The sequence below is a fragment of the Tachyglossus aculeatus genome, chromosome 11 (genome assembly GCF_015852505.1).
Source record: "Tachyglossus aculeatus isolate mTacAcu1 chromosome 11, mTacAcu1.pri, whole genome shotgun sequence".
In the NCBI taxonomy this organism is placed as follows: Eukaryota; Metazoa; Chordata; class Mammalia; order Monotremata; family Tachyglossidae; genus Tachyglossus; species Tachyglossus aculeatus.
This window is the reverse complement of record NC_052076.1, coordinates 5277205-5305147: the sequence shown is the minus strand read 5'-3', so window position 1 is coordinate 5305147 and position 27943 is coordinate 5277205. Positions and strand designations below refer to the sequence as shown.

Genomic DNA, 27943 nt, shown 5'->3' with positions numbered 1-27943 from the left:
AACTGTGAGCCTCATGTGAGACCTGATGATCCCGCCTCCGTCACATGTCTGCTGTGTGACCTTGGGGAAGTCACTTAACTTCTCTGAGCCTCAGTTACCTCATCTGTAAAATGGGGATTAAGACTGTGAGCCCCACATGGGACAACCTGATCACCTTGTAACCGCCCCAGCGCTTAGAACAGTGCTTTGCACATAGTAAGTGCTTAACAAATGCCATCATTATTATTATTGTTATCTTGTATCTACCCCCCCACCCCCAGTGCTTAGAAGAGTGCTTGGCACGGAGTAAACACTTAACAAATACCACAATTATTATTATTATCATGATCATAATAATATTTATTGAGCGCTTACTATGTGCAGAACAATATACTAAATGCTAGGGAGAGTACAATACAACAGAGTTGGTGGACACATTCCCTGCCCACGAAGAGCTCACATCTACAGGGGGCTAGAACTCGTTCTCTAGACTGTAAACCCGGTTTGGGCAGGGAACTGCTAATTCTGTTGTATCGGACTCTCCCAAGTGCTTAGTACAGTGCTCTGCACATAGTCATGCTGTAAATACCTTTTATTGATCATTACATCCCTTAATGCTAATGATAATAATTGTGGTATTTGTTAAGTACATACCAGGGGTCAAGGACTGGGGCTGCTATACTGCTGTCAAATCAGACACATTCCCTGTCTCACCTCTCAATCTGAAGGGAAGGGAGAACGGTTATAATAATAATAATAATAATAATGATGATGGCATTTGTTAAGTGCTTACTATGTGCAAAGCACTGTTCTAAGCGCTGGGGAGATACGTGGTGATCAGGTTGTCCCACGTGGGGCTCACAGTCTTAATCCCCATTTTACAGATGAGGGAACTGAGGCGCAGAGAAATGAAGTGACATCCCCCCATCTTACCTCCTTCCCTTCCCCACAGCACCTGTATATATGTATATGTTTGTACATATTTATTACTCTATTTATTTATTTATTTATTTTACTTGTACATATCTATTCTATTTTATTTTGTTAGTATGTTTGGTTTTGTTCTCTGTCTCCCCCTTTTAGACTGTGAGCCCACTGTTGGGTAGGGACTGTCTCTATATGTTGCCAACTTGTACTTCCCAAGCGCTTAGTACAGTGCTCTGCACACAGTAAGCGCTCAATAAATATGATTGATGATGATGATGATGATGAAGTGACTGGCCCAAGGTCACACAGCAGACATGTGATGGAGCCGGGATTCGAACCTGTGACCTCTGACTCCAAAGCCCGGGCTCTTTCCACTGAGCCACGCTGCTTCTCTGGTTATCAAATCACTATTTCGCAGATGAGGAGACTGAGGTCCGGAGAGGCAAGGTGACTCGCCCGAAGTCACCCAACAGGCGAATGGCAGAGCCCGGATGAGGCCACCGTGTCTCCGGCCCCTCTCCCGTGCTCACCGCTGCTCAGGCCAGGCTTCCCAGAGTTCAGCGGAGACCCTTCCGCGGCTTCGGCTTCCCACCGTTCCGGTGTCATCATCATCATCAATCATATTTATTGAGTGCTTACTGTGTGCAGAGCACTGTACTAAGCGCTTGGGAAGTACAAATTGGCAACATATAGAGGCAGTCCCTACCCAACAGTAGGCTCACAGTCGGTGTCGGCGAGGATTGGGGCTCCCTCGGCATCCATCTGTGCGGGCCGCACGGGAGCCGGGAGGTCCGGGACCCCCGGTTTGGTGCCCCCGGGGAGGGTGGCACTTGACCCAACAGCTGCATGGATCAGCTTTCTCAGAGGCATTTTGGAGCACATCTCCTCCCCATCCCCCAAAGCTATTTGCCTCCTACAGGTATCCAGCCACTGTAGGCTACCTTTCCTCTTCCTCCTCTCCTCTTTCTCCTCCCGGAGGACTCCTGCTGCCCACGCTGTTCGCCACTAGACTGTAAGCTCGTTGTGGACCGGGACTGTGTCTGCATATTGTTGTATTTTTCTCTCCCAAGCTCCTAGTACAGCACTCTGCATACAGTAAGCGCTCAGTAATTATGATTGAATAATAATGATGGTATTTGTTAAGTGCTTACTATGATGATGATGATGATGGCATTTATTAAGCTCTTACTATGTGCAAAGCACTGTTCTAAGCGCTGGGGAGGTTACAGGGTGATCAGGTTGTCCCACGGGGGGCTCACAGCTTTAATCCCCATTTTACAGATGAGGTCACTGAGGCACAGATAAGTTAAGTGAATGAATGAGCTTCACCCTGAGTTAGCCTCCTGGCTGCTGCCCCTGGGTCTCGTCTCTCCCACTGCCACTCTGTCGTGCCCGGCTATCTGTCCCATCCTACCTCCTACCCCCCCCTCACCTATCCCAGGCTACCTCCTTCCCCTCCCCACAGCACAGCACAGATTTATTTTTCTATTTATTTTACTTGTACATATTTACTACTCTATTTCTTTTGTTAATGATGTGCATATAGCTTTAATTCTATTTGTTCTGATGATTTTGTCGCCTGTCTACATGTTTTGTCTGTCTCCCCCTTCTAGACTGTGAGCCCACTGTTGGGTAGGGACCGTCTCTATATGTTGCCGACTTGCACTTCCCAAGCGCTTAGTACAGTGCTCTGCACATAGTAAGTGCTCAATACGATTGAATGAATGAATGAATGAACAGGAGACAAGTGGCAGACCCGGGATTAGAACCCAGGTCTTTCTGACTCCCATGCCCAGGCTCTATCCACAAGGCTGCATTGCCTCTCTTTAATAATAATAATAATAATGGCGTTTGTTAAGTGCTTACTATGTGCAAAGCACTGTTCTAAGCGCTGGGGAGGTTACAAGGTGATCAGGTTGTCCCACGTGGGGCTCACAGTCTTAATCACCATTTTCCAGATGAGGTCACTGAGGCACAGAGAAGTTAAGTGACTTGTCCAAGGTCACACAGCTGACATTTTGGCGGAGCCGGGATTTGAACCCATGACCTCTGACTCCCAAACCCGTGCTTTTTCCATTGAGCCACACTGCTTCTCTGTATGCTTCTCTCGTTGTGGGCAGGGGTCAGGTCCACCAGCTCTATTGTATTGGACTCTCCCAAGCAGTACAGTGCTCTGCCTACTGCGAGTGCTCAATAAATAACTACTAATTGACTGATTGGATGAACCATGGCCCAGCCTTGGCATGGCTTAGTAACAGTAATAATAATAATTATGGTATGTGTTAAGCCCTGACTATATGCCAGGGACTGTTCTAAGCGCTGGGGTAGATACAAGATAATCAGGTTGGACACAGTCCCTATCCCACATTGGGCTTCACCGTCTTAATCCGTATTTTACAGATGAGGAAACTGAGGCCCAGAGAAGTGAGGTGACTTGCCTAAGGTGGCACAGCAGAGTCAGGATTAGAACCTATGACCTCTTGCTTCCCTCACCCATGCTCTTCCCACTAGGCCATTGTGCTTGGTGAACTTGGTGTGAAGAGCAGTACTTGCATCCTGGGAGGGGTGGGCTGGGGCCACCGAGAGAGCCGAGGCAGGTGAGTTTCCTCTTCTTCCTCTCACGTCAGGCTCCTGACTTCCAATTTTCCCGGATGTTTGTGTTGGGAGGAGAAGTTCCGGGGTACTTTCTTTTGGATTTTCTCCAAGTTTTCTCAGAGAAAGAGATTTCTCCCCACCTGTCCACAGCCACTCCGAGTACCATATTCAACAACCACAGCTGATCATGAGGTGATGGCACAGAGCAGGTCAGAGCAGGGAAGCTGGGAAGGAACAGGAGGCTGCGGGGGTAGAGAGACCGACAATACCGGAGGCTGGAAGGGGTGAGCAGATAGATCTGTGACCTAATGGAAAGAGCACTGGGCTGGGAATTAGGAGACCTGAGTTTTAATCCAGGCTCTGCCATTTGCCCACCGTGTGACCCTGTGTAAGTCGCTTAACTTCTCTGGGCCTCAGTTTCCTCATCTGTAAAATCTGTAAATACCTGAACTTCCTCCCCCAGACAAGCGAGCCCCATGTGGGACAGGGGTTGTGTCGAATCTGATTACCTTCTATCTGCCCTAGCGCTTGGCACAGAGTAAGCGCTTAACAAACACCACGGTCATTTAGAGCAGGAGGCCGGCAGGCCCACAGACGTGGCAGGAAGGAGGGAGGGAAAGGGAGGCAGACAGAGGAGAAGCCTGAGGGAGACGGAGCGGAGGTCCGAGGGAGAGGGAGGCAGACCGTGCGGGAAGGAGGAAGCGAGGGAGGGAAGGAGACAGAGGAGAAGGAGATGGGTGGGTGGGCGGGCAGGACGGAGGCACACAGAGCAGGAGTCTGGGGAAGAGAGTCCCTTTGTGTGAAGAGAAGCAGACGGGTTGCAGGTGTGGGGCGCCAGCCTGGCTTTGGTGAAGGATCCCCACAAAGAGGGAAGGCGATACGTCAAAGGAGCTGTTCAAAGCCCCTGGCGCCGGAGGTTGGGGTGTGGGGGGAGCCAAGCTGTAGCTGCCCGGCCCAGGCCCTCGTCCTGGGCTAGACAAACCCGTCTTTCTGCCTCCTCGGGAAGTTCTCCTGACTTGCTGGAGTGTCTGTCAGTCAGTCAGTCAGCTGATCAATCGTATTGAGCGCTTTTCGTATGCAGAGCAGTGAACTAAGCGCTTGGGAGAGTACCTGGAACTCTCCTGGAACAATATAACAGATATATTCCCTGCCCACAACGAGCTTACAGTCTAGAGGGGGAAGAGCTACAGGAAGGAGCCCCTCCCACCCCCTGGCTGCCCCCCTGGGGCAGAGGTCGCCTTGCGGCTGACCCGTTGGGGCAGAATCCGTTGGGCACCTCGTGATGTTAAACCTAAAGTGGGAGCCAGTTTGTGTTCCCAGCCCTCTTCCATATCCCCGGGAGACATGGAGTTGCAGCCGGAAGCCCAGGTTGAGGCAGTAAGTTCTAGCAGAAAGCACACCGGGCTGGCGTTCAGGAGATGCGGATTTTGGACACTGCCACTGGTCTGCTGGGTGACCTCGGGCCGATCAGGCCCAGCACTTAACCTCTCTGGGCTTTTGTGCCTCTGTCTGTGATGAGGATGAGCTATTTGGTCTCCTTCCCTTGTAGGTTGTGAGGTCCAAGTGGCACAGGGACAGTGTCCGATCTGAGCATCTCTGGAATACCACCCTCAACCCCTACCCCAAATCTGAAGCTCGGCTCTCAGCACATAGTTAGTGCTTGATAGCCTCCCTCCACCCCCGGGCCTTACCTAATTCCCCTCCTCACAGCACTTGTATATATTTGTACAGATTTACTACTCTATTTATTTTACCTGTGCATATTTACTATTCTACTTATTTTGTTAATGATGTGTATATAGCTATAATTCTATTTATGATAACAATTTTAACACCCGTCTACTTGTTTCGTTTTGTTGTCTGTCTCCTCCTTCTAGACTGTGAGCCCGTTGTTGGGTAGGGACTGTCTCTATATGTTGCCGACTTGTATTCATTCATTCATTCAATCATATTTATTGAGCGCTTACTTTGTGCAGAGCAGTGTACTAAGTGCTTGGGAAGTACAAGTTGGCAACATATAGAGACAGTCCCTACCCAAAATCGGGCTCACAGTCTAGAGCGGGGGAGACAGACAGCAAAACAAAACATGTGGACAGGTGTCAAGTCATCAGAATAAGCGCTTAGTACAGTGCTGTGCACACCATAAGCGCTCAATAAATACGATTGAATGAATGAATGAACAGGGAAGCCAGGCCTGACCGGTCTCACCTCGGAGCCATTCCCATCCCTCCTGCAGGCAATGCTATCCCGCCGTAGGATATTGGGAATGCCTTCAGTCACCCAGGCCCCACCCAGCATCGGGCAAGATGTGTGTGGAGAATGGATGCCAGCAGGATACCCAAGAAGCTGTGGGCTGGACTGGGGGGACTGAATTGCGGAGTCAGCGGGCCTGGGTTCTAATCTCAACTCCTTGGAGCGAGTTCATGGACAAGCTGTCCATAGTGGAGTTACTGGAGGGAAAGCAAGGGTCATAATCCAGAGACGTGTTACCTGAGCCTCTGTTTTGAGCAGAGCCACTGTCCAGGCTGCTTGGGAACACAGGAGAGAAGTAAACCTAAGTTGTCCCTGCCCTCAAGGAACTTGAAGTCCTGTGAAGGGGAGAGGAAACAGCCAGACACACAGTCAGTAGGACATGAAGGGAATGTTGTTGTTTTTTTAATGGCATTTGTTAAGCATTTACTGTAGGCCAGGCACTGTAGTAAGCGCTGGGATAAATACAAGATAATGAGGGTGGACACAGTCCCCGTTCCACATGGAGCTCACAGTTTTAATCCCTGTTGATGAGGTAACGGAGGTACAGAGAAGTGAGGTGACTTGGCCAAGGTAACACAGCAGAGAAGTGGTAGAGCCATGATTCTCTGACCCCCAGGCCTGGGCTCTTTCCACTAGACCATGCTGCTTCTCTGCGTTGGGTTATCTAACGCCCAGCCATGAAGATGGGAGTAGGGGGGTCCAGGAGGGGAAACAGTGCCCTGTTCCTGCCAGCCAAACCCACTGCCCCCTCCAGAGAGCCAGCAGTGAGTTGGGTGGGCCACGGGTCAGACTCGGGTAGCTGGACCCCACCGAGAGAGCAGTGGGGCACGGTTCTCTTTAAGCTGTGGACTGATGGTGGGTTCACGAGAAAGTCAGGGTCGGACACAGCTTGAGAAGCTGCAGGGGCCGGCTTCATCTGCAGGCCCTGTCAGTCAGCACTATTTATTGAGCCCTTTCTGTGTGCAGAGCACTGTACTAAGCGCTTGGGCGAGTGCAATGCAGCAGAGTTCCCTGCCCTCAATTTGGGGGGGCTGTACATCTCCATATGAGGAGGGGAAGGAGAGTCCCTGGGGAGGTCAGTAAGACTTTCTAGTGCTAGTGGGGGCCCTTAGGGTGACTGCGCTCCAGACGTCAACATCACCGAGATTGGAGAACCCACTTAGAGCCATGCTCTGGACTGGGAGCCAGACACTGGACTGGGTGCCAAGTTACTAGCCTGGGTACAGGTTGGGTGCCTGCTTGGTGCCTAGTGTGATGTATATACACAGGTGTGATGGTGCCTAGTAATGGATTGGATGCCAAGCGTTGCTTGGGGTGTCAAGCCCTGGCCTGGGCACCTACTCGGTTTTCAGAGGACTGCACAGAGTGTGCTCTCAAATGCTGATGGAGTGAGAGGGATTGTACCCCCAATCTCCCCCTGCCCCCTTAATTCCTCACTCTGGATCCTGGGTTGCCATGAAACCGAGAAGGAAAGCTACATGACTCTCCCCGCTGCCTCAGCGAATGGTACACCCCAGAGGAAATGAAACCAGGTCTCTAGTCTGCCCCATCCCAAGGTCCCTCAGCTCCCAGAATAGGTGTGGCCAGATTCCCTGACTGACTGGGAATCTCCCTCCCGTCCCATCCCTGCCCTTCCCCACTCTCCTCTCTCCAGCCTCCTCCGTCCCCTCTCCCCCAGCCCCTGCCCCCTCTGCCCGGCTCGGCGCTCAGCTCGCGCGAGGGCCATCGTGGGGAAGGCGGTTGGCGGAATTGAGGCGGGAAGGAACAGGCCGTGCCAGGGCTCACAAGGGGAAGTGGGAGAGCGGGCGGGGGCGGCGAGGCGGGCGGACGTTGGATGGAGAAGGCGTCAGAGCCGGAGGCAGGAGGCCGGTGGGATGTTGGTTTGTTCTTGAGGTTAGCCCGCTGCCGGCCCGGTGGCTATTTCAGAAACGCGGCCGTTGCAAAGCTGGGGAGAGCCAAGAAGGACCATTGGGAAATATAATTATACCTGAGCGTTCGCCCGGTGGGGCTGAGGCGGGTTGGTGGGGGCACATTCTTCATTCATTCAGTCGTATTTATTGAGCACTTACTGTGTGCAGAGCACTGCACTAAGCACTTGGGAAGTCCAAGTTGGCAACATATAGGGACGGTCCCTACCCAACGACGGGCTCGCAGTCTAGAAGGGGAAGACAGACATCAAAATAAAACATATGGACAGGTGTCAAGTCATCAGAATAAATAGAAATAAAGCTAGATGCACGTCATTAACAAAATAAATAGAATAGTAAATATGTACAAGTAAAAGAGAGTAATAAATCTGTACAAACATATATACAGGTGCTGTGGGGAGGGGAAGGAGGTGGGGCGGGGCGGATGGGGAGGAGGAGAGGAAAAAGGGGGCTCAGTCAGACTGACAAGTCCTTGTTTTATCAGCGACCCATTCAATCAATCAAGCCATCAATCAGTGGCATTTCTTGAGCGCTTACTACGTGCAGGGCATTGCGCTAGGTACTTGGGAGAGTCCAGAGGAGTATAGTAGGTAGACACAATTCCTGCCGTCAAGAGATGTGCAGTTCTGCTGGATAATAATAATAATAATGATGGCATTTATTTAATAGTAATAATGATGGCATTTATTAAGCGCTTACTCTGTGCAAAGCACTGTTCTAAGCGCTGGGGGAGGTTACAAGGTGATCAGGTCGTCCCACGGGGGGCTCACAGTCTTCATCCCCATTTTACAGATGAGGTAACTGAGGCAAAGAGAAGTGACTTGCCCAAAGTCACACAGCTGACAAGTGGTGGAGGCAGGATTTGAACCCATGACTTCTGACTCCAAAGCCCGTGCTCTTTCCACAGAGCCACGCTGCTTCCTGATCCTGTTCGCTTTGTGATAGGACACACTTGAAAACACACAACCACACTCTTGTGCACACAAACAGGTTAACCCTAAGCCCCGTCCACATCTGCACATACAAAAGTAAACCCACATACAGATAACACACATGCACCCCATAACTGCACGCACACCTGCCCTTCTAGACCGTAAGCTCATGTGGGCAATGATAATAATTGTGGTATTTGTTAAGCACTTACTGTGTGCCAGGCACTGTACTAAGCGCTGGGGTGGATATAAGAAAATTGGCTTGGACACCATCCCTGCTCATCCCAGGACCAAGGGGGAGCTTTCTGACTTAATTCCCTTTGAATGGATCCCCCCATCTATCAGTCAACTTGGAATATTTATTGAGAGCCTGCTGGGTACAGGGAGGGAGGGAGGGCAAGATGGCCTCTGTGCTGGAAATGTCATGATGATGATGATGATGATGGCATTTATTAAGCGCTTACTATGTGCAAAGCACTGTTCTAAGCGCTGGGGAGGTTGCAGTGTGTTCAGGTTGTCCCATGGGGGGCTCACAGTCTTAATCCCCATTTTACAGATGGGGTAACTGAGGCCCAGAGAAGTGAAGTGATTTGCCCGAAGTCACACAGCTGACAAGTGGTGGAGCCGGGACTTGAACCCATGACTTCTGACTCCAAAGCCCAGGCTCTTTCCACTGAGCCATGCCGCTTCTCTTGAGCCATGAGGAGTTTGTTATCAGGAATCTCTTCTCCATGGTCCTCAAGAGAGCTGGACTGCTGGAGGGAATTCCTTTTTCAATAATGACTATTATTGTATTTGTTCAGCGCTTACTATGGGTCAAGTGCTGTTCTAAGCGCTGGAGTAGATGCAGTTGAATTACGTCATAGTCCTTGTCCCACATGGGTTTAAGTAGAAAGGAGAAGCAGCTCGGCCTGTGCTGGATAGAGCACAAGGACCTGAGTTCTAATCCTGGCTTCACCACATGTCTGCTGTGTGACCTTGGGCAAGTCACTTCTCTGTGCCTGAGTTACCTCAACTGTAAAATGGGGATTAAGATTGTGAGCCCTATGTAGGACAGGGATTGTGTCCAAGCTGATTAGCTTGTATCTACCCCAGCACTTAGTACGGCGTCTGGCACATAGAAAGTGCTTAACAAATACTGTATTAAAAAAAAAAGGGTAGGGGATTCCTTCCCCTTTAGGTTCTAAGGAAACGTTCAGCGAATTCTCTTCTGGGCCGATAGTGTTTTCCGTTCGTTCACATCCAATTTGTACTTCCCAAGCGCTTAGTACAGTGCTCTGCACATAGTAAGCGCTCAATAAATACGATTGATGATGATGATGATGATGATCGAAAGAGAGGCTCAAACCCTTTACTGTACGTGATCCACCCTCAGACTAGTGAGAGTCTTTAATGGTGCTTTGTTTTGCTAGAACTGTTCAGTGCATCCATGGGGCTGCGAGGTTTTGCCTCAGTCATTTTGCCATCCTGGGAGGTCAGAAATAGCCCATTTCACAGCCCGTTTATACCAGAGGGGAAACGGAGATGTTCCTGGGGATGACGGCTCATGTTCCGAAGTGAACCCCCGGCTTCCCCAGGGGCTGAGGGGCCGACAGCAGGCTGGACCGACCCGCTGCGGAAATCCAGATCTGCTGCCTCAGTCCTCCAAGTCACTTTGTTCCTGTGATGGTGCCTTCTTCCGTCTCAGTCCGTCAGTCAGTCATATTTATTGAGCAGATCTACATCTCTGCCCCTGCTCTCTCCCCCTCCCTCCAGGCTCGCATCTCCTCCTGCCTTCAGGACATCTCCATCTGGATGTCCGCCCGCCACCTAAAGCTCAACATGTCGAAGACTGAGCTCCTTGTCTTCCCTCCCAAACCTTGTCCTCTCCCTGACTTTCCCATCTCTGTTGACGGCACTACCATCCTTCCCGTCTCACAAGCCCGCAACCTTGGTGTCATCCTCGACTCCGCTCTCTCATTCACCCCTCACATCCAAGCCGTCACCAAAACCTGCCGGTCTCCGCTCCGCAACATTGCCAAGATCCGCCCTTTCCTCTCCATCCAAACCGCTACCCTGCTCATTCAAGCTCTCATCCTATCCCGTCTGGACTACTGCACTAGCCTTCTCTCTGATCTCCCATCCTCGTGTCTCTCTCCACTTCAATCCATACTTCATGCTGCTGCCCGGATTATCTTTGTCCAGAAACGCTCTGGACATATCACTCCCCTCCTCAAAAACCTCCAATGGCTACCGATCAATCTGCGCATCAGGCAGAAACTCCTCACCCTGGGCTTCAAGGCTCTCCATCACCTCGCCCCCTCCTACCTCACCTCCCTTCTCTCCTTCTACTGCCCAGCCCGCACCCTCCGCTCCTCCACCACTGATCTCCTCACTGTACCTCGCTCTCGCCTGTCCCGCCATCGACCCCCGGCCCACGTCATCCCCCGGGCCTGGAATGCCCTCCCTCTGCCCATCCGCCAAGCTAGCTCTCTTCCTCCCTTCAAGGCCCTGCTGAGAGCTCACCTCCTCCAGGAGGCCTTCCCAGATTGAGCCCCTTCTTTCCTCTCCCCCTCGTCCCCCTCTCCATCCCCCCGCCTTACCGCCTTCCCCTCCCCACAGCACCTGTATATATGTATATATGGTTGTACATATTTATTACTCTGTTTATTTATTTATTTATTTATTTTACTTGTACATTTCTATCCTACTTATTTTATTTTGTTGGTATGTTTGCTTCTGTTCTCTGTCTCCCCCTTTTAGACTGTGAGCCCACTATCGGGTAGGGACTGTCTCTGTGTGATGCCAATTTGTACTTCCCAAGCGCTTAGTACAGTGCTCTGCACATAGTAAGCGCTCAATAAATACGATTGATTGATTGATTGATTGAGCATTTACTGCGGGCAGAGCACTGTACTAAATGCTTGGGAGAGGACAGTATAACAGAAAACAGACCCTCTGAGGATTTTAGACTGTGAGCCCACTTTTAGACTGTGAGCCCACTGTTGGGTAGGGACTGTCTCTATGTGTTGCCAATTTGTACTTCCCAAGCGCTTAGTACAGTGCTCTGCATATAGTAAGCGCTCAATAAATACGATTGATTGATTGATTGATCCTGCTGGCCCGTCCGGCCCGGACTTGTGGAGTGGGATTAAAAGCAGTTTCCCTCCCCACGGACCGACTGCTCAAAGTTTGTCCCTGGAGCTGTGTCAGAGGGGCCCCTCGGAGACAGGCTCATCGGTGGAGGGGAACTTGGGCTGGGAGTCAGGAGACCTGGGTTTTAAACTAGTCTCTGCCACAGATTTACTGGGGGACCGAGTTCAAGTCACTTAACCTGTCTGGGGTTGGTCCTTTCCTACCGTCGGGGGCAGTGAGGGCAGGATGTGCTAATAAATGTGTTACTGTGATAAATGCCGTCGTTATTATTATTATTAACACATGGGGCATTGCCTTGGGTTTATAAGGAAAAAAAGGGTCTTGAAGATCCACAGTGTAAATTTTTTCATTTTCTTTAATTGCTCGGTTTTCTACCAATTGTTAACAACATGGGCAATTGTGAAATGACCACTGTAATAATAATAGTAATAATAGTGATGTTGTTTGTTAAGTGCTTACTATGTGCCAATCACCGTTCTAAGTGCTGGGGTAGATACAAGGTAATCAGGTTGTCCCACGTAGGGCTCATAGCCTTAGTCCCCATTCTGTAGTTGAGGTAACTGAAGCATGGAGAAGTTAAGTGGCTTGCCCAAGGTCACACAGCAGACAGGTGGCAGAGCCAGGATTAGAACCCACGTCCTCTGACTCCCAAGCCCGAGCTTTTTCCACTAAGCCACACTGCTTCTCCAAGATGAAATTCCCCGAAAAAAAAAAAATCCTGGTTATGGGCGAGGGTAATATAACAATAATAATTGTGGTATTTGTTAAGCACTTACTATATGCCAGGCACTGTACTAAGCGCTGGGGTGTATACAACCAAATTGGGTTGGACAAAGTCCAGTTTTATTGGACTGTTTTCTGAGCAGAGGCTGTTGTGTAATGGATTCGAGGGCATCGTGGCTGCCAAATTTCTAGAAGGTGGCTCTTTGCTGGAGAGGCATTGTGGCCCAGTGGGTAGAGCGTGAGGCCAGGAGTCTAGAGACCTTGGTTCAAGTCCTGCTTCAACCACCGACCTCCTGTGTGACCTCAGGCAAGTCGCTTCATCTTTCTGAGCCCCAGCTCTCTCACCCGCTAAACGGCGACCACCGCATCTACCTCTCCCCTTTTCATTCATTCATTCATTCAATCGTATTTATTGAGCGCTTACTGTGTGCACGCTTACTCACTCCCTTGGTGACCTCATTCGCTCCCACGGCTTCAACTATCACCTCTACGCTGATGACACCCAGATCTACATCTCTGCCCCTGCTCTCTCCCCCTCCCTCCAGGCTCGCATCTCCTCCTGCCTTCAGGACATCTCCATCTGGATGTCCGCCCGCCACCTAAAGCTCAACATGTCGAAGACTGAGCTCCTTGTCTTCCCTCCCAAACCTTGTCCTCTCCCTGACTTTCCCATCTCTGTTGACGGCACTACCATCCTTCCCGTCTCACAAGCCCGCAACCTTGGTGTCATCCTCGACTCCGCTCTCTCATTCACCCCTCACATCCAAGCCGTCACCAAAACCTGCCGGTCTCAGCTCCGCAACATTGCCAAGATCCGCCCTTTCCTCTCCATCCAAACCGCTACCCTGCTAATTCAAGCTCTCATCCTATCCCGTCTGGACTACTGCACTAGCCTTCTCTCTGATCTCCCATCCTCGTGTCTCTCTCCACTTCAATCCATACTTCATGCTGCTGCCCGGATTATCTTTGTCCAGAAACGCTCTGGACATATCACTCCCCTCCTCAAAAACCTCCAATGGCTACCGATCAATCTGCGCATCAGGCAGAAACTCCTCCCCCTGGGCTTCAAGGCTGTCCATCCCCTCGCCCCCTCCTACCTCACCTCCCTTCTCTCCTTCTACTGCCCAGCCCGCACCCTCCGCTCCTCCACCACTAATCTCCTCACTGTACCTCGCTCTCGCCTGTCCCGCCATCGACCCCCGGCCCACGTCATCCCCCGGGCCTGGAATGCCCTCCCTCTGCCCATCCGCCAAGCTAGCTCTCTTCCTCCCTTCAAGGCCCTGCTGAGAGCTCACCTCCTCCAGGAGGCCTTCCCAGATTGAGCCCCTTCTTTCCTCTCCCCCTCGTCCCCCTCTCCATCCCCCCGCCTTACCGCCTTCCCCTCCCCACAGCCCCTGTATATATGTATATATGGTTGTACATATTTATTACTCTGTTTATTTATTTATTTATTTATTTTACTTGTACATTTCTATCCTACTTATTTTATTTTGTTGGTATGTTTGCTTCTGTTCTCTGTCTCCCCCTTTTAGACTGTGAGCCCACTATCGGGTAGGGACTGTCTCTATGTGATGCCAATTTGTACTTCCCAAGCGCTTAGTACAGTGCTCTGCACATAGTAAGCGCTCAATAAATACGATTGATTGATTGATTGATTGATTGTGCAGAACACTGTACTAAGCATTTGGGAAGTACAAGTCGGCAACATAGAGAGATGGTCCCTACCCAACAGCGGGCTCACAGTCTAGAAGGGGGAGACAGACAACAAAACAAAACATGTGGGCAGGTGTCCAGTCATCAGAACAAATAGAATTAAAGCTAAATGTACATCAAGTGACTTGCCCAAAGTCACCCAGCTATTACTCTATTTATTTATTTATTTTTATTACTCTATTTTATTACTCTAATTTGTACATATTTATTCTATTTATTTTATTTTGTTAATATGTTTTGTTTTGTTCTCTGTCTCCCCCTTCTAGACTGTGAGCCCACTGTTGGGTAGGGACCATCTCTATATGTTGCCAACCTGTACTTCCCAAGTGCTTAGTACCGTGCTCTGCACACAGTAAGTGCTCAATAAATACGATTGAATGAATGAATGAATTATAAACAAAATAAATAGAATAGTAAATATGTACAAGTAAAATAGAGTAATAAATCTTTACAAATATATACAGGGGCTGTGGGGAGGGAAAGGAGGTAGGGCAGAAGGGGGGATGGGGAGGAGGAGAGAAAAAGGGGGGCTCAGTTTGGGAAGGCTTCTTGGAGGAGGTGAGCTCTCCATAGGGCTTTGAAGCGAGGAAGAGAGCTTGGCGGATGTGTGGAGGGAGGGCGTTCCAGGCCAGGGGGAGGATGTGGGCCGGGGGTCGACGGCAGGACAGACGAGAACGACATAGTCCTTGAAGCCCCCAGATGTTTACAATCTAATGTTTGGCAGAAGGATTCAGTCCTTTTAACCCGGCTCCAGTTTGGCAAATGTTTTGGACCAGAAGAGCACCATGTTAGGCAAATTATAGAGTTTTTTTTTTCCCACAGGAGTGTTGTGAGGAAGGAATGAACGAACCAATGTGAAAGTGCTTTGGGAAAATTCAAAAACGGTCGCCCTTTACACTCGAGGTTTTGATTTTATTTTCTGGCCTGCTGAAACAGCAGACCCTTAGACCTGCACCCCAGGAGCTGTAGGAGGTCACTGGCTTGTCGGGTCCTTCCCCCCACTGCTTCGTGCTTCTCTCTAGTGCCCTAAGCGCTGCGTCATGAACCCAACGGCAAGCGGGTGGCCTTTCCATGACATCCTTCTAAACCAGGCCGGGGTTGGAAAGCAGCAGAAATCGGGAAACGTCCCAGAGGATTTAAAAGGCACATCCTCCTCCTGGCTGCTCGCGGACTTCCTCACTGTCAATCTCCTGGACTGTCTCCGTCTTGGCCCCTGTCTGGGTCTGAGTCTCTGCCTGATTGGGTCTCTCCCTCTCTTGGGAGCCAGGCGACCGGGGTCCTGAGGCAGGCGGGGAGGTCCCGACATTTCAGGCCCCGCTGCTGCTGAAGCAGGAAACTGGGAAGAGGAAACGGGAGGGAGGATGGTCGGGATCCAATTTGGGCCGAGGAAGGCAAACCGGAAGAACAGTAGAGTCAGAAGGATCTGGGTTCTGATCCTGGCTCCACCACTTGTCTGCTGTGTGACCTTGGGCAAGTTGTTTAACTTCTCTGGGCCTCATTACATCATCTGAAAAATGGGGATTTAGATTGTGAGCCCCTTGTGGGACAGGGACTGTGTCCACCCTGATCGTCTTGTATCTGCCTCCAGCGCTTGGTACAGTGACTGGCACGTAGTAAGTGAACAAGCACCATGAAAAAAAGAAAATAAAAAGCAGCCCCCCCCCCCCCACCCCATCATCCTGGGTGTGGGTTTGGGGTTCGGGTTCCACCTCTCTGGAACCGGACCAAAGGGGCTCCAGGGGGTGGGGGGAGCCCCTGAAGGCAGGGCTCATTTCTCAAGCAGTTGGGAAACTTTTCCCAACAGGGTGAGGGTGGCTGGCCCTGCCCAGGGGGAGCCACCAGGGTGGGGTCTCTGCCCGGTTGTTCTTTGGCCCAGCCGAGCCCACTAGGAGGGAGGAGGAGGAGGAGGGCAAATGACGAGATTCTCGCCGGGGTGGCCGAGGGCATACTGGCAGCCTGGAATCTCAGCCATCCCAGGAGACGAACCCGGCAGTGGGGAGACTTTGAGGCCCCGCAGGTTTTCTTTTTAAATCTGAGACCCCGGGGTGGAATCTGCAAAAGTCACCCTGCCGACCCCACTGGCATAAAATTAACAGTGGTGTTTGCCAAGTGCCCACTATGTGCCAACCACTGGGGGAGATGCAGGACTTGGGGTTGGGGTCGGGGGAACAGGGCTACAGGGGGTCCTCTGGGCAGAGGCCAGGAGCTCAGGGTTGTGGGGGAGGAGGATGAGGAGATGGGGAATGTGGGATTAGATGGTCGTAACTTCGGCCCACCTGTTCCCCAGAAGGCTGAATGTGGGTTTGCAATGTACCCAACTCACGGGCTAGGAACAGGCCACCCACCCCATTTCTCCGAGGACCCTCCATCCCCTCTCCCCCTCAGGGTGATGTGCAGCCTGTGAGCTGCTTAAACCAATGGTATGACCCGGCAGGAGAAGGGCTCAGCTTGAGGAGGGTGGGGAGGAGGAGGAGCAGCAGCGGGCGGTGGGCAGGGGGATGGACTGGCAGAGGGCAGTTGGGCGGCAGCCCCCTGGGCCCTCCAAATGGCCCTTCTGACCTCCTGTCATGGGCAGGGCTCAATGAGAGGCAGTATGGCTTGGTGGAAAGAACCTGCGTGACAGGGAATGAGGAGACCCCAGTTGTATTCCCAGCTTGGAAGCAGGATCCTGGGGTGAATGGGGGGAAGGGGGCAATGGTGAGGGAAGGGGGAGGAATCCTGAGGGCCCAGGGTCAACCTGGGGTAGCCCACACTGAAGCAGCAAGGCCCAGAGGAAAAAGCACAGAACTGAAAGTCAGGAAACGGGTTTTCATGCATGCATTCATTCTTTCGTTCATTCAATCGTATTTAATGAGCGCTTACTGAGTTCACAGCGCTGTACGAAGTAAGCACTTGTTGTTTATATAACAATAAACAGACACATTCCCTTCTCATCCCAGCTCTGGCACTTGCCTGCAGGGTGCCTTTGAGTTAGTCACTTAATCTGTCTGGGCCTCAGTTTCCTCAGCCCCACAATATTCTCTATATCCCATTCCCTTATCAAACAGTTTTTTTAAATGTCTGTCTTCCCCTATAGAATGTGAGCTCTTTGTGGGCAGGAAATGTGCCTACCAATTCTTCTGTATTGTTCTAGTACAGTGCTCGGCAAACAGTGATCACTCAAATGCTGACCGATTGATTTTTTTTTTTAATAGTATTTGTAAATTGCTCATTATGTGCCAGGCATTGTACTAAGGGCTGGCGTAGATACAACTGATCAGGTTGGACACAGTCCCCGTCCCACATGGAGCTCACTGTCTTGACCCCCATTTTACAGATGAGGTAACCGAGGCACAGAGAAGTTAGGTCACTTGCCCAAGATCACACAGCAGGCAAGTGTGATTAGAACCCGGGTCACCGCGCTGCCCAGGGCACACTGTTTTGCTCCTGCAAGGGACAGTGGGGGGTCTGGAGGGGCAGTTAGTAGTCAAACGGACCTCTTCAGTGACCGGGAGGGAGGGGACTGGGGAGGGACAGAAACTGAAAGGGAAAGTGAGAGGGAGCGTTGTTTGCTTTGGTATTTCCCTAGAACCATAATTTCTCTGGGAAGATTTAGGCTGCAGACACTAACGCGGAGAACAACTCAAGTTCAACCTACCAGCCAAAGTCTCTGTCAGAGATTTATGAAATTGCTGAACAAGGCTCATCTGCATACATCCTTGCAATGAACGTGATTTTCCATTCTCGCTCTCTAACCGATGGCAGCTCTTTCCTCCTTTTTTGAAAACAGTATTTGTAAGGCGATTGCTATGTGTCAAATACTGTTCTCAGCTCTGGGGTAGATACAAGCTAATTAAGTTGGATCCAGTCTCTGTCCCTCGTGGGGCACACAGTCTAAGTCGGAGGGAAAACAGAGGTTTGAGTTAATCCATCCTTAATTGTGCAAATGGATGTCCAGGAGGGCAACTGTAATAACCATAATGATGTGTGGCATTTGTTTAGCCCTTACTATGTGCCAAGCACTCTGCTAAGCACCGGGGTGGATGCAGGTTAATCAGATTGGACACAGTCCTTGCCTAACATGGGAGTCCCAGTCTAAGTAAGAAGGAAGACAGGAATCGAATCCCCATTTTACGGATGGGGATAACTGAGGCACTTGATGCTCACCTCACCCTCAGCCCCACAACATTCCCATTCTCCCATTCCCTTATCAGGCAGTCATGTTAATGTCTGTCTTCCCCTCTAGAATGTCAGCTCTTTGGGGGCAGGGAATGTGCTGAAATTGCTGAATGAGCCTCATCTACATACATCCGTTCAACGAACATGATTTTCCATTCTCACTCTCTAACCAATGGCTGCTCTTTAATAATAATAATAATGGCATTTGCTAAGCGCTTACTATATGCAAAGCACTGTTCTAAGCGCTGGGGGGGATACAAGGTGATCAGGTTGTCCCACGTGGGGCTCACAGTCTTAATCCCCATTTTACAGATGAGGTAACTGAGGCTCAGAGAAGTTAAATGACTTGCCCAAAGTCACACAGCTGACAAGTGGCGGAGCTGGGATTAGAACCCATGACCTCTGACTCCCAAGCCCGGGCTCTTTCCACTAAGCCACGCTGCTTCTTTTCTCCTTTTTAAAAAATAATATCTATTCAGCACTTACTGTGTGTCAAACATCATTCTAAGCGGTAGATACGAGTTAATTAGTTCAGACACAGTCCCTGTCCCGCATGGGGCTCACAGCCTAAGTGGGAGGGAGAACATTTTACAGTTGAGGGAATTGAGGCTCAGAGAAATTAAGTGACTTGCCCAGTGATCACGCAACAAGCAACTGGCAGAGTTAACTATAAATCATTTTGCATCTCATCTGCCCATTAGAATGGAAGCTCCTTGAAGGTAGAGATTGGGCCTTTGCTCTCTAGATGGATAAGAATAATAATGGTACTTATTAAGCACTTATTATGTGCCAAGCAGTGGGGGAGAGACAAGTTAATCAGGTTGGACACAGTCCAACTCACAGTCACGCTCTTAATCACCATTTTATAGATGAGGTAGCTCAGATAACTGAGGCCCAGAAAATAATAATTATAGTACTTGTTAAGTGCTTACTATGTGCAAGGCACTGAACTAAGCCCTGGGATTGGTACAAGCAAATCGGGTTGGACACAGTCCCTGTCCCACGTGGGGCTCACAGTCTCAATCCCCATTTTACAGATGAGGTAACTGAGGCACAGAGAAGTGCAACGACTTGCCCAAGATCACAGAGCAGACATGTGATGGAGCCAGGATTAGAACCCATAATCCTCTGACGCCCAGGCCCATGCTCTTTCCACTAGGCCACGCTGCTTCTCAAAGGTGGTGTGCAGGGTTTTGGCATTCAGTAAAGGCTCAATAAGTGGTTGTGGGTTCTAAACTCGGCTCCGCCACTTGTCAGCTGTGTGACTTTGGGCAAGTCACTCCGTGCCTCAGTTCCCTCATCTGTAAAATAAGGATTAAGACTGTGAGCCCCATGTGGGACTACCTGATTACCTTGTATCTGCCCCAGCACTTAGTACAGTGCCTGGCACATAGTAAGTGCTTAACAAATACCATCATTATTATGGTTATTGTTATTATTATTATTATAAGTGGCACCGATTGATTGGTAAATCAGTCTAGTCCGTAGGAATCAATCAGGATCCCCTTTCTGCTTCTTGCAGTGGGGACAGTTGCCTGTTGTGAGCTTTCTTCATCATCAGCTGTAGACTGTGAACTAGTCCTGGGTGGAGAATGTGTCTCTTTATTGTTACACTGTGGGCTTTGCACACAGTAAGCACTCAATATATACAACTGAATGAATGAATAAGCGCTCAATGAACCCCATTGTTGGATTGATTTCCTTTCCCCTCCTACTTTTTTTTTTAAGTAATATCTGTTGGGCTTTTATTACGTGCCAAAAACTGGGGTGGATTCAAGATAATCAGATTAGAAACAGTCCGTGTCCCTGGTGGGCTTTGGTCCAAATGGGAGGGGGAACAGGTATTTAAACATTTAACCGAGGAGGAAACTGAGGCCCCAAAAAGTTGGGCCAAATTCGCTTGGCAGGTTATCAGTCAATCAATCAGTCATATTTATGGAGTTCTTACTGAGTTTACAGTCTGGAGGGGTCAAAGTGGCAGAGCCGGGATAATGTTATTTTAATGTTTGTCTCCTTCTTTAAGACACTAACTTCCCAAGGGCAGAGATTTTGTCTAGCAACTCTACTATATTGTGCTGTCCCGGGTGCTTAGTACAGTGCTCTGCACACAGTAAGTGCTCAACAAATAAGATCGATCGATTGATAAGAATGCATATATCCTGACTCCCTGCGCTCTTTCCCCTAGACCACACTGATTCTCAGCAGTGGGGACGGGGGCTTGGGGTTGTGGGGGGTCCCCTCTGACTGTATCTTCTCTCCTCCTCTGCCAGTGCTCCTTTCCCCTTCACTCCCCAGGATGCCCCAAATAATAATAATAATGATGATGGCATTTGTTAAGCACTTACTATGTGCAAAGCACTGTTCTAAGCGCTGGAGCACTGTTCTAAGCGAGCCAGGCGAGCCGGCCCCTTGACTTGGTGCAGCTGGTGGGTGTGACCGGTCATGCCTGGGAATTAGCGAGCGGTTGGAATTTTGGGGAATTTTTCTTTTGTCCAGCCTCCAAAGTGCTCACCAACCCTCTCTCTTGGTGTTTTCTTGACCCTTGACCCCTGTGGGTGGATTCATGATTTCCCCGCTCCCCAGTCTGACTGGAGTTGGAAGGCACAGACAGCGTCGTTCATGATTTCCCCGCTCCCCAGTCTGACTGGAGTTGGAAGGCACAGACAGCGTCGTCCGTGGCGTTCAGAAGGCGGAATTAGGGGGCCCTTCCAAGAAGCTTTCCCAGACCAAGCCCCCCGTTTCCTCACCTCCCCCTCCCCTCCTCATCACCCCGACTCGCTCCCTTTGCTCAACACCTCCTCCCCCCCAGAATTTGTGTATCTATGTACGTATCTATAATTCTGTTTACTTATATTAATGCCTGTTTACTTGTTTTGACATGTATATATAATTCTTTTTATTTATTTTGATGTGTGTTTACTTGTTTTGACATCTCTCCCCCCCCCCACCTTCTAGATTGTAAGCCCAGTGTGGGCAGGGATTGTCTCTATTGCTGAATTCTACTTTCCAGGTGCTTAGTACAGTGCTCTGCCCGCAATAAGCGCTCAATAATATGATTGAATGAATGATTGAATGAATGAATGATACCACAAAGCTGGCTGGAACAGTTTGGGTTCTCTGGGCTCGGGAAATTAGATCCTTTATATTTCTTTCCCCAAAACTCTGCACAAACCCTGGGAGAGACAGAAAGGGAGGGAGGGAGTGGGAGAGAGAGAGAGTGTGTGTGTGTGTATGTGTGTGTGTGTGTGTCAATTTCTCAAATTCCTGATAGTCTGTTAATGGTCCCACTACAGAGCGATATGTTAATGGTTCGGTGGGAAGGAGCGTGACCTAATGGCCTGGGATTCGGAAGAAACTGGGTTCTAATTCATTCATTCAATCAATCATATTTATTGAGCGCTTACTGTGTGCAGAGCACTGTTACTAAGCACTTGGGAAGTACAAGTTGGCAACATATAGAGACAGTCCCTACCCAACAACAGGCTCACAGTCTACAAGGGACTCTGCTATTGTCTGCTGTGTGACCTTGGGCAAGGCACTTCACTTCTCTGTGCCTCAGTTACCTCTTCTGCATAACTGAGATTAAGACTGTGAGCCCCATGTGGGAGAGGGACCGATTAGCTTGTACCTTCCAAGGCTTAGTATAGTGCCTGGCCCACAGTAAGCGCTTTAACAAATACCATAAAAAAAAAACCAAGCGACAAGAATTCCTGGAGTGTTGCCATTCTCCCAGCATTGAAGCTCTGCTCACCTTAACACAGCTATGCTGGATGGGGTAAGTCAAGAGAAGGACTGCAGGAGATCCAAAGAGCTATTGTACAGTGAGCTGAACTCGGGAACTGAAAGCAAGGAGGGCAGAGGAAATGTTTTTAAGGACATGGTAAAGCAGCCTCAGACACAGCACTGCAGCCCGACTGCAAACCGGCGACGGTTGCTTAGGAAAGCCCAGCATTGTACGTTGCTATGAAGAAAGGAACCCAGGTTCTTTTTGAGCGAAACCTTCCCAAAGAGCAAGAAACGAGCAGGAAAAAGAAAATGGTGAAAGCGCTGAACGCCTTAAATGTAACAACTCGACAATAATAATGATAATGATGGTATTTGTTAAGCGCTTACTGTGTGTCAAGCACTGTTCTAAGCACTGGGGTAGCTACAAAATAATCAGGTTGGACACAGTCCCTGTCCCACACGGGGCTCACAGTCTTAATCCCCATTTTTACAGATGAGGTAACGGATCTAACAGGTAACCGAGGCATAGAGAAGTTAAGCGATGTACCCAAACAGCACAGCCTTGGTAATGGATCTAACAGGTAACTGCGGCACAGAGAAGTTAAGCGACATACCCAAGCAGCACAGCCTTTCTGTGTGCCCAGTGTGGCTGGGAACAGTGGTCCCTGCATTGGCTTTTTCAGGCCACACGTGTATTCATAGGTGAATTTTTTTTTAAATGGTATTTGTTAAGCGCTTACTATGAGCCAGGAACTGTTCTAAGCGCTGGGTTAGATAAAGCTGATTGGATTGGATACAGTCCATGGCCCATGTGGGGTTCACAGTCTTTATCCCCATTTTGCAGGTGAGGTAACTGAGTCACAGTACAGATAAGTGACTTTCCAAAAGTCCCACAGCAGACAAGGGGGAGTCAGAGGTCATGGGTTCTAATCCCTGCTCCGCCACTTATCAGCTGTGTGACTTTGGGCAAGTCACTTAACTTCTCTGTGCCTCAGTTACCTCATCTGTAAAATGGGGATTAAGATTGTGAGCCCACCAGGGGACAACCTGATCACGTTGTATCTACCTTAGCGCTTAGAACAGTGCTAGGCACATAGTAAGCGCTTAACAAATACCATCATTATTATTAAATTCCAGGATGCCTTCCCAGACTGAGCCCCCTTTTTCCTTTCCTCTTCCCCATTGGCCCCCCCAACTCCTTCCCCTCCCCACAGCACTTGCATATATTTGTTCATATTTCTCTACTTATTTTACTTGTACATATTTACTACCCTATTTTATTAATGATGTGCATATAGCTATAATTCTGTTTATTCTGACACTTTTGATACCTGTCTAAATGTTTTGTTTTGTTGTCTGTCTCCCCCTTCTAGACTGTGAGCCCGTTGTTGGGTAGGACCAATCCAATCTCTATATGTTTCCGACTTGTACTCCCCAAGGGCTTAGTACAGTGCTCTGCACAGAGTGAGCGCTCAATAAATACGATTGAATGAATGAATTATTAAGTGGCGGAGCCGGGATTAGAACCCAGGTCCTTTGACCCCCTGGCCAGTGCTTCTTCCACTAGGCCACACTGCATCTCGATTTCACCATCAGTGGGGTCTTTTTAAGATGGGCAGGTGACTGCCGTGGGAGTCTGAGAGTGAGAAGGTCTGTGGTGATGGCTTAGGGAGAAGAAAGATGAATCTGGGACAGCTTCCTGGAGGAGGTGGGCTCCCAAGAGCATTTTCAAGTTGGGAAGAGCTGAGGTCTGGAGGACTTGTTGGGGAGAGAGGCTGGGGGAACAGTGTGAGTGAGGAGTCGGAGGCGGGAGAGTCAAGAGTAATTTGTACTTCCCAAGCGCTTAGTACAGTGCTCTGCACATAGTAAGCGCTCAATAAATACGATTGATGATGATGATGATGACCAATGGGAAGAAGGGGAGTTTGGGAGGAGTCGATGTTTAAGAGCTAGAGAGAGCTGCCAAGAGCCTGGAAACCAAGATGTCCTGCTTGATGCAGGTGGAAATGGACGATATAATAATATTAATTGTGGTATTTAATAATAATAATAATAATAATATTCATTAAGCATTTAACTATGTGTCAGGCACTGTTCTAAGCGCTGGGGTGGATACAAGCAGATCAGGTTGGGCACCATGCCTGTCCCACATGGGGCCCAGAGTCTCAATCCCCATTTTGCAGATGAGGGAACTGAGGCCCAGAGAAGTGAAGTGACTTGCCCAAGGTCATACAGCAGACAAGTGGTGGAGCTGGAATTAGAACTCGTGACCTTCCGACTCCCAGGCCTGTGCTGTATCCACTCCGCCACGCTACTTCCATTTGTTAAACGTTTACTCTGGTCTAAGCATTGTACTAAGTAGAAGCCAGGTAATCAGACTGTGAGCCCACTGTTGGGTAGGGACTGTCTCTATATGTTGCCAATTTGTACTTCCCAAGCGCTTAGTACAGTGCTCTGCACATAGTAAGCGCTCAATAAATACGATTGATGATGATGATACAGTCCTTGTCCCACATGAGGTTCACAGGAGGGAGAATAGGTATTGAATCCCTATTTTACAGATGAGGAAACTGAGGCGCGAGAAGTTAGGTGGCTTGTCCAAGGTCACACAGCAGGCAAGTGATAGAACTAGGGGGAATTCACTGGGGTGTTTTTTTTTTTTTGAGGAATGGGGTGATTCTTCTGGCCCCCTTCCTTCCTCCCACAAGGCTTCCTCTCCTGGTTCCCAGGAGGTCCCATGTACAAAGCTTCCCCTTCTAATCCGTAACTCCCAACTGGATGTCCCGGTGCCTTGGCGGATGGAGTGAGAGGACTCTCCTCAGTGTCCACTTGGATGCTTTTGGGGAGAAGGAAGGATCCCCCAGGGGCCTGACCTCCCCTCTCTCCCCCCCATGGATGTCCCACCCTGAGAATGGGTGCATAGCGTCAGTGGGGTGTCGAGGCCCGGTGGGGACCGAGGTGAGCAGGCATGACTGAGGCAATTCCCAGCAGGCAGGAAGGGTGGGGACCTCAGGGCTGGGAAACGAGGACTGACGATGAGGGAAGCAAGCCAGGCTTCCTTCCGAAAGGGGAAGTGTCCCTGCCTCACCCTGGCAGCTCCCGGGGTGGACAGTTGGACCAGATTTCTCAAGATCCAGAGGTCATGCCCGGGTGAAGGGGAATCAGTGGGGTTTATTAAATACTTACCGTGTGCCGCCCGCTGGACTCTGCGCTTGGAAGAGTGCAGTGCAACGCAGTTGGTGAACATGTTAATAATGATAATGATGGCCTTTATTAAGCACTTACTATGTGCAAAGCACTGTTCTAAGCGCTGGGGAGGTTACAAGGTGATCAGACTGTCTCATGGGGGGCTCACAGTCTTAATCCCCGTTTTACAGATGAGGTAACAGGCACAGAGAAGTGAAGTGACTTGCCCAAAGTCACACAGCTGACAATTGGCGGAGCCAGGGTTTGAACCCATGACCTCTGACTCCAAAGCCCACGCTCTTTCCACTGAGCCACGCTGCTTCTCTACATGTTGGTAGAGCAGGGGCCTGGAAGTTAGAGGGACCTAGGTCCTAGTCCTGGCTCTGCCACTTGTCTGCTGTGTGACCTTGGGTAAGTCACTTCACTTCTCTGGGCTTCAGTCACCTCATCTGTAAAGTGGAGATTACGACTGTGAGCCCCATGTGGGACCTGGACTGATTACCTTCTGTCAACCCCAGTGCTTAGAACAGTGTCTGGCAGATATAAGTGCTTAACAAATACCATAAATAAATAAAAAATTCCCTGCCCACAAGGAACTTACCGTCTAGAAGGGGAGACAGACATTAAAATAAATCACAGCAATGGACATGAGTGCCGTGAGGTTGAGTGTGGGGTGAATATCAAATGCTCCAAGGGTACTGATCCAAATGCAGAGGTAATGCAGAAGGGAAAGGGAGTAGGAAAAATGAGAAGCAGCATGGCCTAGTGGTTAGACTACGGACCTGGGATTCAGAAGGAACTGGGTTCTAATTCAGGTTCCGCCACTCGTCTGCTGCGTGACCTTGAGTATTTACTTCACTTCTCTGTGCCTCAGTTATCTATAAAATGGGGATCAAGACTGTGAGCCCCATGTGGGACAGGGACTGTGCCCAACCTGATCAGCCTGTACCTGTGCCCCAGTGCTTAGTACAGTGCCTGGCACATAGTAAGCACTTAACCAATACTGTAACACCTGTCTCCATGTTTTGTTTTGTTGTCTGTCTCCCCCTTCCAAACTGTGAGCCCGTTGTTGGGTAGGGACCATCTCTAGATGTTGCCGACTTGTGCTTCCCAAGTGCTTAGTACAGTGCTCTGCATACAGTAAGCACTAAATAAGTACAGTTGAATGAATGAATAAAACAAAAATGAGGGCTTAGTCAGGGAGGACCTCTTGGAAGAGATGTGATAGTGCTCAATAACTTTGATCGATGTGATTTTAATAAGGCTTTGAAGGTGGGGAGAATGATCATTAACCCCGTGGATTATCACCTTGCTGGGCATTTTCCCCAGCAAGTCTCCCAAGTGCTGACCTTTCCCCCACTGCCATCCTGGAGACCCCCATGACGGATGGGGGACTGTGTCCATTCTGATAACGAACCCCAATGCATATTGCCCAAAGTCGGTGATTAACAAATACCATAATTGCTATTGTTGAATAAAATGTTTTCTGCCTGCTATTGTGGGGCCCCGAGAGATCAGGACTGAGAACAATCCATAAGATAATAATAATAATAATTATGGTATTTGTTAAATGCTTACTATGTGCCACGCATTGTTCTAAGATCTAGGCTTCCTGCAGCCCAGCGGGATCTCAGTGGGGTTGTAAAAATCTGCTCTGTTGGTCATCCAACTCCAGGAGGGCTGGTTGCTAGAACTTCCCATCTCGGTTTAAAAATGTTCTTTTTTAAAAAATAAAAATAACCCACGGCATTCAAGTGCTTATTATTTGCCAGACATTATACTAAGCCCTGAGGTAAATCAGTCAATGGTATTTATTGAGCACTTTCTATGTGCAGAGCACTGTTCTAAGCGCTTGGGAGAGTACAGGACAACAGAATCAGCGTACATGTTCTCTGCCCATAACAAGCTTACAGCCTAGATACAAGCTAATCAGTTTTGACCCAATGCCTGTCTTACATGGGGCTCATCATCTTAATTCTTGGTTGACAGATGAGGTAACTGAGGTGCAGGAAAAATAAGTGACTTGCCCAAGGTCACAGAGCAGACACTGGTGGAGCCGGATTAGAATCCAGGTCCTTCTGGCTCCCAAGCCCGTGCTCTATCCTCTAGGCCACACTGCTTCAGTCTTCTCGGGGTGGATGAGGCGTCCTTCCAGGGAGATTGCATCCTCGTGGGGCTTCCGAGCGATCCTCCGTCTACATGATTGACAACTGAGGCCCAGGCAGGACAGCAGGTGATTCTACTGCTGGTAGCTTCTCCTGGGGCTGGAGGGCTCCCCTCAGCATCTCTTGGGGGTGGAATCCTGCTCTTAGGGGGCTGGAAAAGTTCACTCCCTACCCATCATATCTGCTTCATATCTGACAGACAATTACCGTCCCCACATTCAAAGTGAAGGCCCATCACCTCCAAGAGGCCTTCCCTGACTAAACCCTCCTTTCCTCTCCTCCCTTCCCTTCTGCCTCTCCCCCTGAGTTGCTTCCTTTATTCACCCCGCCCCCAGACCCACAACACTTATATACAATCCATCATTTATTTACATTAATGTCTGTCTCTCCCTGTAAGCTCGTTTGTGGGCAGGAAATGCGTCTGTTATATTGTTATATCGTATTCTCCCAAGCGCTCACGCTCAGTAAATACGATGGATTGATTGATCAATCAAGGGGGGTCCTTAGAGTGGGCTTGGAGGTG

General features: G+C 49.6%; 1 protein-coding gene across 2 annotated transcripts in view; it reads left to right on the top strand.

Annotated features, from left to right (window-relative positions):
* ETV6 (ETS variant transcription factor 6) overlaps nucleotides 1–27943 on the top strand; it is a 178499-nt gene that overhangs the window by 66815 nt on the left and 83741 nt on the right. Inside the window, exon 1 of one of the 2 annotated variants that reach the window (XM_038753826.1) lies at nucleotides 27425–27488. The exons of the other annotated variant lie outside the window; for it this stretch is intronic. The gene's annotated coding sequence lies outside the window, so the exon portion shown is untranslated. Of the gene's footprint in view, nucleotides 1–27424; nucleotides 27489–27943 lie in introns of those variants that run through there. 2 annotated transcript variants of the gene reach the window in all.